A 12,096-nucleotide genomic window follows, 5' to 3' on the forward strand; every position below is an offset into this window, starting at 1 on the left:
CTTTATTACATTCAAGAAATCCCGATTATTCAAATGTAATAACAAAACTGAACTATATAGATATCTAAGTCATATTAACAGAAATAACGAAGGTAGCAACTAAACTAAACAAACCGTCGGAAGCTCTATCGACCGCTACGAACGTGTCTCACGTCTCGTCTCATCCCTCACGGCCCGCGATACCTGAAAAATGGTGGGGAATGTGAGAACATGTAAACATGTCTCCCCTCCCAGTGGGTACGCAAGCCGACGAAGGCGAGGAGTACTCATCGGATCTGGAAGAGATAAATAGCAGTATAGGTAAGTGAAATACAGTAGCAACAATAATGAACGAATGAGATATACATATATGAAAGAACAACTACCGCTACTATAATGAAGAACTGAAAGCATACAAGGATATCAAAACTATAGTAGCAAGACAACTGTAAAGAAAGACTGTAAGTATACATAGAACAACCGCTACTATAGCTATATGCGTCAACCGGACGAGTAGTCCAAAATATACCCAATCTAAACCGCCGTGTCGGTCTAAGAACCTCAGGCAAAAACCACTACCTGCTCACACCTGGCATGTAACCCTAGCACAAAGAGAACACCGCTGGGCTCACGGGTCGGATGTACGACCACTTTTCCGAAAAAGAACACCCTCCTGCGGGGGATCAACCCGCTGGTGTACGTGAAATGCACTCGAATTGTGGCGATCAATGCGGATATGATCAAAAACCAATCGTCAGCAACTAGCCGACAATCACCGCTCCTCGGGGCACACCGACCAATAGGTCAACAAATCGTAAGGAAACACATGTACCGACCACTCAGGTCAATTAGGATGGAACAACTCAACATCCTCCCAAAGGTATGCAAGTACTGATCAATGGGTCAACTAAAGTATAAATGTAAGAACTGACCAATAGGTCACAAGAGTGTATCAATATAATCCAGAACTACTGTTAACCACTAGCCAACACTCCTACCCCTCAGAGTACACCGACCTCATAGGTCATCAAACGACAAGAGTCACGAAACTGACTGACTAGGTAACATACATGTCAAAATAGTGGATCTGAGTAAACTATAATCCTCCGTCGATAATTAGCCGACAATCCCACCCCTCAGAGTATACCGACCTCAACGGTCATCGAACGACAGAAGTTAAGGAACCGACTGAATAGGTCACAGTACTAGATGCTAGAACCGACCAACTAGGTCATGGATCTCACAAGCAATCATAAACCAGCTCTACTTCTACTCATGATACTAGACATGCAAACAACCAAGTAGAGCGTAATAAGAATAACGAAGGTGCTAGGCTCAACATAATATATATATGCGGATAGTAACAAGAGCAAGGGTAAGAAGATATCACCGAGCGTGCACCACTGTACCGACTTCAGATCGAAGTACCCACCTGTAAGAATGTCGCGCCTGTCTCCTAACTTCGAAAGAACGTCAACCGGACCTAAGGAGGGTCCACTGGGTTAGAATCCAACCCATGATCACCGCACACTAACTCACAATTCCCACTAACAAAACCAAGGGAATCGGTTTACCAAAACCGATTGCCGAACACGCCGGAAGTCCCGAAAACCGCATCGGGACTCCACCGGGACCTACTAACTGTCCCGGAACTCACTGACTCATGATATGAGTTGCCCACTGCCACTAAACATTATTATCTATGGAAGTTGGCAGCAAACACAAGGCCTCACATCGAAACAATTATCATCGGCTAATTGTTACGATTCGGGTTCCCAGAAGTGTCGATTTCGACGCCGGAACCCACTGTCGCTCACCCGTCGTTTCTGAACCCCCGAAACAACCCGGATGACGAGCCAACAAGGCTCAGCGACACAACAATCAACCACGAGGCACCGTCGGATGAATTTCGAACCGAAAACGCGTTTTGTCGGCGGATTTCGCCGAAAAACGCTCTAGAAATCACTTTTCGATTTCCGCAAAGGCTTGGGGCCTTGGACGATCAGTCCAGAGGTTACCCTCTGCTCACACATACTGCCAACAGCAGCCGCGACAAACCAAATTGCATAAAAGCCTTCCTGGTAGCATGAAATCGCGTTATTTCATGCGATTTCTGAGATTTTATGGTCCGACCGTGCAATCTGATAACCTTTCTACTCCGCCGAGACACCCGCTGACAGGTCTCAGCATGCCAGAGGTCGTTCTCACCTTTCGGAGCACTGCCAGCCCCTGTGGCAAGCGCACGAGCGACGCGAGCGTTAATGAAACAGCGCGCACTGCGCCTAAGTTGCATCTAACTCGCTAACCAGGGCATCTCTGACCCTGACGGAGGTGAGCACGATGTTCAGAACGAATTGAAGATCATCGTGCTCACTTCCCGGGGTGTCGAGGGATCATCGGATCGCCGAAAAGGTAATCAAAAACCTCAGACAGTGCGCTGGAACCTTAATTACTGCTTACCGGACTAGTGAAGCCCGAGGGTGGTTGCCGGCGGCCGGACGGTGGGCGCTCCGGCCAGGAACGGGTGCGGCCGGTCCAAGGGGTTCTAGGCAGGTGGCAGGCGGCAGCCAGTGGCGCGGCGGCAGAGATCAAGCCCGCCAACAGCTCTCGAGTTCCACGGGTCCGCGGCGGTTAGGCGGCGGTCGGAGGAGCTCGGGGCGACGGCGATCCGTCGCTGGAGGCTGAGGGACTGGTGGTGCGCTCGACGGTAGGCAGCGGCGGCGCTCGAAAATAGTACGGGTCCAAGCTTGACCCGCACGCGCTCAGGACGGCCGCAGATAGCTCGAGCGGCGGCCGGCAGAGCGCCCGGACGGCGGGGAGGCTCATGGGAGGTTGCCGGAGGTCGCCGGAGAGCGGCGCTGCCGATGGGGAATGGCGGCGGCTTGCATAGGCAGAGATCACCTAGGCTCGGCCTGGGTGACCGTAGGTGGCCGCAGGGAGCTGGGGCGGCTCCGGCGGCGTACGCTGACGGCGGAAACGGCCGGTGACGGCGCCAGAGGGGAGTCTCGGCCAAGGGGATGCTTCCAGAGGGGTTTAGAAGCTTCCCTGCTACTTTTGGCCAAGAATGATGAGAGGGTGGCAGAGGGAGAAGAGGGTGGCAGAGGGGACATGAGAGGAAGATCCTTGTGGGTTTTCCGGCGGCCGGAGCTGCTCGCCGGAGGTCGGGGCGCACACATGGGCAGGGTAGGGCTGAGGTAGGGCGGCTAGGGTTAGCTCAGCTGAAGTAGGGTGGACTAGGGTTAGGGTTTCTCATGGGAAACCCTAAAACTACACTATTTATACTAAGTGTACAATTGCTGAAAAGTCCTCCGTAGTCCACCATTTTCAGCTAGGTCCCCTGCCAGCACGTGTACTTCGCGTTATTTCCGTTTTGCCGATTTCGATCCCTCAGCGAACATTTCGCTATTCCCGAAGATCCGTCCGTTGGATTTCCGATCGAATCGTGTCAGCGCATTCAATACGACTGGGGCATCGAATCTAGCATTTTGTTTCACCCCGTTTGGTCACGGATTCACGACGAAACCTGCCCTCTCTCCAAATACCAAAAACCACATATATACATATATGTGTAAGAATAATGAACCTCATTTTTTCTCGAAAATCGCGCTTCAGATTCGAAATCCATCAGCGCCACTGGTTCCGGAATAGCTGGACTGTTCGAAACAAGCTATTGGATCGCTATGAACGTAGTCCGATACGCGCCGGAAGCCAATACTACTCCATGGCTACTCCGAAAAATCGGAGTTACTATTCACTTAAGTGAATACTACAGATCTAGTATCTTTTCCATCCTAACTCGTTTTCTCCTGAAACTTGACGAGTGCTTATGTAATTAAATTATACACAAAATATCATCAACAGAGAGTTTAGCTATACTGCCAAAATCTCAGTCCTTACATAGTAACCATGTAAGTGAATAGCATTCTCATATTTCATATAGTGAAAATGACAAGTATAACATGCTCTTGGACATAGAACTCATTATTGACATAGGAGAAAATATAATATCATAAAGTGGTATTGGATTTGGAATATGTATTGACATAGTAAACATAATGTCATAAAGTGGCATTAGACTTAGTAAACGGTGGAACCTTTACAATATGACATAGAACTAGACCTTTGAGGTTGCTAGTGTTTATACCGTGATTGACACATGATGACCATATACTTGAGATGATGATTACGCTTGCTTGCCATTTGTGCTCATTTGTACATGCTTGTGAGGGTCACTCCCCACAAGCCGGCACTCCAGAGTTGGCCTATGCGACATATGCTCGTCCGTGCGGGATTGAGGGCCTACTGGGTCGCCGAGGGATAGTCGCATTCCTACGGGGGATGCTGGGCTCCCCGGGGCCATTAGGCGGCACAAACAGACTACACTCGTGTAGGTCCTAGATTGAAATCGGAAAATGACATTTGACAATGAGTGACAATTACTACTTTATAGTAGGTATTGGTTGGACATATCAGTGCACTTGTTGGACATAGTAATATACCGTCAATCATGCTTAATGTATAATAGCATACTTGTTGAATACATTCGGTGCATATTTTTATACCCGTGACATATTTAGAACATACTAGCATACTCATTGGATATACTTGTTCATGATAGATTGGATGAACTTCATGTTGTCATCATGCTAAATTTGAGGCATAGTAGCGTAGCAATTTAATACTTGTTAAACATACATGCTGTGTATTTTAGTTTCATGTTTCTACTTATTCCTCTATAGCCTAGTGGTGTATTTCACTGAGGTCGGCGGCTTACCCACTAGGATCTATTGTTTAATAGTTCTCACACCCTCTGTTTGTTGTTTTTTTTTTTTCAGAGCCTACCACTCCGGGTGAGGCTAGGGACCGCGGTAAGGGTGTCGCTTCGAGCTAGTTAGCTAGGGTTCTTGCTTTAGGTTGTTCATTTTTTTCTTTTGTTTTATGTTGGAGAGAATGAGAGTTTTTGTACCTTATGTAGAGACTACCATTTTTGTACACCTAGCATTTTATATTTGACATCTTGATATATCTACTTTATGCCCTATTGTTGGTGGATTAGTTCTTTTATATCTCCACTTGTCATTAGAATTTAGATGTCATTATACTCTGATATCTCTAGATGTTCGTACCTTATTTCTTATTTATCGCTTTGTTGTAGACACATTATATGTTGTAGACATATGGCGGGTCTGGACACACACCGGGCGGGTTTTCGCTAGGTCCCGGGGTGTAACAGTTAGCCTAAAGAGTGTAAAATCTATTCCAAAAGAGTATAATTTCTATATCAAATAGTGTAATTTTCATTAAAACAGTGCAAATTTGTTTTAAAATAGTGTAATCTTATTTTAACAGTGTAATTTCATCTTTTTCTTCTTTCTTATATAATTTTGTATATCTTTATTTTTTTTCTTGTTCCTTCTTCTATAATTTTTTTTTTGTCACGCCTCTCCGCCAATGGCCACGGCGCCGGCGACGATGCCGCTAAAGACCCCCCGCTTCGAGGCTGTGGCGTCGCAGCGACCTCTGCGGCGCCGATGTCGGCGGAGAGGTGTCGTCGTCGAAGGAGGCGGAGGAGGCGAAGGAGGAAGGAGAGGGAAAGGGCGAGAAGGGCAAGAGAGGGTGAGATAGGCGTCGTTGTCGGAGGCAGTGGAGGAGGGTCGGAGAGGGGGAAAAAAAAAGTCGCGGGGCGGCCTCGGTGGGGTCGGAGGCGAGGAAGGTGTGAGGTGCACGAGCAAGGGTAAGGATGCGCCGGGCAAAACCGAAGCGGGCCGCCTCCGCCTTTGCCTCCGCATCCGTCGCTCTCTGGGAAGAGAAAGAAAAAAAGAACTAGAGAAAAAAAAAAGGAGAGAGAAAAAGGTACAAAGGTATTTTGGTCAGTTTGTTGAAAATTCGGCTCAATCTGCAAAATCGAAAAAGGTGGCCTACTTTTGCAAAAGCGCAAAACTAGTGGATTTTTTATGCAAATTGACCTTCTTTCTTTTATTCATTATTAGACCGAATTTAACAGCATCCGCATTTGAGACCTCTCCCTTTATTCTTTCTTTTTTTAAAAAAAAATCTGTATAGAAATGAAGACACAGGAACTGTATAGGCACGTTTGGTTCAAAGTTGGAATCGGAATCGAATTAAGCTAGAATCAGAATCGGAATGACTCATTACCTTATTTTGTTTGGTTCGTTATCTGAATCGGAATCGGAATAAATCATTTCCATTGTTGATGTTTGGTTTAGATAGATATAAGAAACGTAATCAAATTAATATACTAATTTTATCTTTATAATAAATTAATTTAAATTCAAATTGAAAATTAAATATTAAAAATTATATCAAAANTTAATATACTAATTTTATCTTTATAATAAATTAATTTAAATTCAAATTGAAAATTAAATATTAAAAATTATATCAAAATTTTGAAATAATGTCAAAATTTTAAATCTATTTTTTTTTAAAAAAAATTAAACTTTGAAGTTGAGTGGATAATTCAGAATATAAAACTAAATTTCGATTTATTCAAATTCAAACTTAAAATTACAATTTAAATTTTAATTTGAATCCATAAATTTAATTTAAGTTTTCAATAAAATTTGAATAAAATTTTATATAAATTAAAATTTAATTTAAATTCAAATTTATAAGTTAAGACTCAAAATACTTGATTAAATTTTAATTTTTAATTCAAATTCAAATTAAAATTTAAAATTATAAATTCAATTTCTAAATTTAAACTATATTTTAATCAAAGAAAGTTGAAAAAATAAATTTAATCCAAATAAATATTCATTCCGTCCGGATTCAACTTTCAATCCAGCCTCTTAGGCGGGATTGGAAAAATAGGTGATTGGGAAATTCCCATTCCACTCGAAAATCGGAATCGGAATGGTATATATATATGGGGACTTTGAAATGCCTCCGACTGTACCCATCGTTTTCCTTGTGCAATTGGTATACTTTTCTATAAACATCTTTTGTTTGTTTTTCTATTTTGCTTTCTCCGTTTTTGATAAGAGGATTCCTTGTGGGTTAGTAAATTAATGATTATGGAATTGTTTGCTAACAAGGTACCGGGAGAATCTCAGTAAAAGACGAAGGGAAGGGAACATGTTTGAGATTGACTCCTTTAATGTCCATTTTATTCCTCGCTGATGAACAGAGTGGTCCTGGAAAGTGTTGTTTTCGTTGGTAGTCCGTGAAGTTTTAGCAAGTATATAATATTATGTATTTAATGCTCTAAAATAAATTATTATATATTTATAAATAATATTTTATAAATATAATTAAAACATTATATAATAGTATGTTTATATAAAAATAAAATATTAGCAGTGAAAGAGAGGTCCGGAGTGGGACCTCTCATGCAGTCCACTAAAATTGGCTTTTCATGTGGATTGCGAGTACAAAATTCTTGGGTCGCGTGTTTTTGAGGAGGCCGTTTTCATTTTTCGCGTGGAAGGCACGGAAAACAAAAATCCAACTTTTCATCCAAATTCGTAAAATATATTTTTATAAAAATTTAGTTTACGATCAACCAAACAGTCTGAAAATTATTTTTCAGACTGAAAAATGTTTTCGGACAATTTTATGAAGAACCAAACACATAGAAAGCTAAAATTAATTTCTACTGAAAGCAAAGTATAGGTGGAATCAAATACACTTGTTTCGTAAGCCTCTAAATATTAATAGGAATTCTGGTATTTTTGGTAACTGATCTATGGACACGAATGATTACGGGTCAAATAAAATTAAATGAAAGTTAAGTGATACTGACTACACGCATATTTTACCAAGAAATAAATGGACCTTTTAAAAGTCAAACTATGTGCGCCATCAATCAAGCTTACATACGTCAAGAAAACCTTTGGAATATTATATCAATGTAGGCTGTCTTGGTTGACAAAAGTGAATGTCATGCCAAGGAAAGGAGATTCCACCATGTTTTTTTTTCCTGCACAAATCAAACTGTGCAAATGAATCCAATCAGGAACATACCATTCAATTATAATTCCTTTTTGGCATTGAAAGCTAGTTGTATGTACCAATTTTCAAGACGTACTTGTCCAAAAAGTTACAAGTACTTGTCCAAAAAGTTACAGAGACATGTTTGATCTTACCAACCGTACGTATCGGCTGTTTGAATAGTGTTAAATAGAAAAAGTGCTCGATTAGTGCACCTTTTCAATAACTTTTTTCTGCAGTAAAATTAGAAGTACCCAATTGAAAGTTTTGCTTTGTGATTCATAATCTCAATTTTGTCTTCTGCTGCAAAAAAAGCTTCAGATATTTTTCCTTGCCAAATATTCTATTAAAGACTACTATATATATATAATTCTAGAAGTACCGATAGAAACAAGACTGATATGGGTACGTAGATGGACTTCTTCTGCTTCTCCATTCCTCTGTCCAGAATCAAACTTGGCATATATATATCTAAGTGGTTACCTGCATCTCTCATTCTAAGATACCACCCGAACGAAGTCTCCAGCCTACATCAAAGGTCATTCTTAATTTGGCCTTCACCTACTATAACTTTTCTCAAGTCTATGAGTGGCAGGCACAAACACTCACTCTGTTGCCTAGCATAGAATATAATCATATCCTTATTTAGTTTTATATTTTTCTAGTAATTCTAGCTGATTATATGATTTTCTTTTATGAGGTATAATTAAAGCATATCCTACTCTTCTACTAGTATTGCTCGTGCGCAGTTGAAACATTCTGTTGTTGCTTTGATAGTGGTGGGTTTTCTTCTTCTTCAGGTCTACCTTCTTCTTGCTTTATTTTGCAGTGACCTCCTTGGTTCATTCACTTTTATGTAGATTAACTCCTTTTTTTTCTTCTTCTTCTATTTTTCTTTTTTCCCTTTTTGTTCGGTGTGCATATGTGTGTGGATTAGGGGTGGAAACGAGCCGAGTTCGAACGAGCTTACCTCAGCACAAGCTTGGCTTGAAATTAATTTCAAGCCTAAATTTAAGCTCAAGCTCGGCTTGAAATTAATTCGTGCCGAGAGCGAGCGAGCCTAACTTCGAGTCGAGCGAGCTCGAGCCCTAAACGAGCCGCTTGAAATTCTTAACATCATGCAATCTATAATTTAATTTTTATAAAATATTATATAAAATTTGATACAAAAAAAATCTAATAGTTCAAAATACAAAATGAATTCATAAAATATGATATTATAATATTAAAAAAATTAGAGAAGCGACTCTGCGAGCAAGATTGACAAAGAGAGAGAAAGCAATTAGAGTAGGATTTTGCTGGTTTGATTTTGTGAGTCCAATAATATATATTATTTTATATAATTAAAATATATATGAGTAGAACTACTATGCTATCGGAAGCATAGAAGATCTGGTACTTCTGATTTTTTGGTTCTTAGATCAACCTCTTTAATCATTTCTAACCTTTGGATTAATACTATTAACCTCTGGGGACCAATCAACCCTAGGGTTACTACTCAATCTTGGGGGGACCGTAATCATCCTAACCGTATACTTTTTGATCCAATGGTCAAAAAGTTGGAAGCATCAGATTCTCTATGCTTCCGATAGCGTAGTAGCTCTACACAATATATATTATATAATTATATATATAGAGTTCGGCTACTATACTGTTATGAGTATAGACCCCTTTATACTCATAAGTTTTCGATTGTAAGATCTATCCCTTTGACTATTTTCATCCATTAAATCATACTATTTAACCAACCACCCACTCAATCATAGGGTACTGCTATCATCATAATGGCATTATCCCTTCATCCAACAGTCAAAAATTTATAAGTATAAAGGGGTCTATACGTACTTATAAGAGTATAGTAGCCCTAGCTTATATATGTATATAGAATTAGGCTACTATACTATTAATAGTACCAATCGCTTGTTATTAGATTTTCGGCCCTTGAATGAAAGGATGTGCGGTCAGGATGATATATAGTGGCCCAGCAGAAGCCGCCCAATGCATGCACAGACCCGCCATGTACACCAACCAACCACGATGCACACAAGGCGTCTATTAACATAAAAGGAACAAGATCAAGTCCTAACAAGGCTATCAGAGCGAGTAATATAAAATCACTAATGTTCTAGCACAAGAGATCCTCAAAATATGCAAGTGTATACATAGATCCAAAAGACTAACAACATCACTAGAATCATAACATAATACATCATTTCCATAAGTACAAAAGGAATGATGACATCGGGTCCATCTAATATATCTCCGTAGAGACTCTAGCTAGTCGCTAACCCCTTGCCACGATCCCTAGCCTCTCCCACCGCGGAAGGCTTTGAAATAAAACCAACAACAAATGGGGGTGAGAACTATTAAACAATAGTTCCCAGTTGGTAAGCCGCTGAGAGTGGCAAAATACACCACTAGGTCAACTGAGGCATGCTAAGAGGTGATAAATAAGCAATTATATGAAAAGCAAGTAATTTAAGCAATTTCATTCATAAGTCATGCCTCAACCTAAAGGATTAACTATCAATCACATGATGTTCAACTATATGCCAATGCCGGCTTGCATGCATGTTCATCATTTTGATAATACTATAAGTAAGCTATACATTTCATTGCCATTCTATCCATGCATCTATACTAATCAACATAGATGTGATTATACTACCACTAGAGTTATCGATGCCATAAATGACTAACATAAAGTGTCACGCCCCGAGACCGCTACCAATTTGGTCCGGTTCGGGCGCGTCAAACAGACGCCGAACGGACAGCATCTCCCCTGTCTGCCCAAGGCTAAACAACGAGATCATGTACAAGAATTTGCCCAGAACAAGAAATTCAATACATACATGATCAACAAGGAGCACACAAGTGCTACAAAATTAAGAGCAAGAACCACAGGTACATGTTCAAGTGTATAAAGAGAGATGCATCTAGCTATTACAACCATTCGACAATAATTCTTTTAATTACATTTCCATCTCCCAAATATAATACATAATCATGTCCAAAATACAAAAGTAGCTCTCCAATCATCTATCCAAAATATACATCATATGTCTCTAGTACACGAGGGTACTCTAATGCAAATAGAAAGCTACTAACTACCTCATGGCGCTATGCCCTTGCCGCAGTCCTCGTCCGGCGAACTCGTACTTGGCCCTGCAACAAAGTGGGGTGAGAACTATATAAATATAGCTCTCAGTGGGTTCAGTCGCCGACTCCGCGGATCTTCCCACTAGGTCTAAGCAGGCATAAGCAGATAGATAGATAGATAGATAGATAGGTAGAAATAAACTACAACTATTCTACCATGCCTTCAATGCGATGCCATGTATGAAATAATCATCATGCAACAGTACACTATCATGCTGGTATGATGTCAAGAGTATATATACGTACATAGCAATGCAATCTACAACATACACTATATTTGCTTAAGGTAAGAATGCAATTCTACTATGCCTTCATGTTCATTACCCAATTTACCTGGCTAACCCGTAGGTTAAGCCCTTGACTCGCTCTCAATCTCATAGGTGAGGAGAAGCTGCACTCGCACACCGAGACCGTCTGCGGGACAACTACGTCTGCCCCTAGGTGAAGTACTCCGGAGACCACTGCTTCGGTGGAGCGACCACCGACAAGCGAAACAGACTAGTGAGTATGATCCAATCCTCACAAGAGGATACCCTATCTACTAGGGTCATAGTGCTTCTACTGCACAATCACAATGCATAATCAATGCTGGGACCTCTACTATCCCTAAGTTCATGTCAAGTTTACTACACTAGACTCGATGCCACTCGCTCGATCGTTTGTAGTAGGTTCTCTGACTAGTTGACATGCCACTCGTTCATGTTTAGTGTTTCTTCTATACTAGTTCAATGCCACTTTTCTAAGCTACCATATGTCTAAGTTCGACTCTTTATGCCACTATAGGATTCCATGTCACAAGACCCAATCCTCATGCTACCCTAGTCCATGTGTCCAACTTACAAGTTACACTACTAAGAAAGCATGCAAGGAATTAGAATTGCAACTATCTACTAATCCTATAATGCACAATATTCATATACGATCAATATAAAGAACTTAGACATAAAAAGAAGCTCGGTTGCTTCGGGATGGACACTCCCCACCTTTTGGTGATGTCTTGAAGCC

Source organism: Ananas comosus, linkage group 14, assembly GCF_001540865.1.
Source record: "Ananas comosus cultivar F153 linkage group 14, ASM154086v1, whole genome shotgun sequence".
NCBI lineage: Eukaryota > Viridiplantae > Streptophyta > Magnoliopsida > Poales > Bromeliaceae > Ananas > Ananas comosus.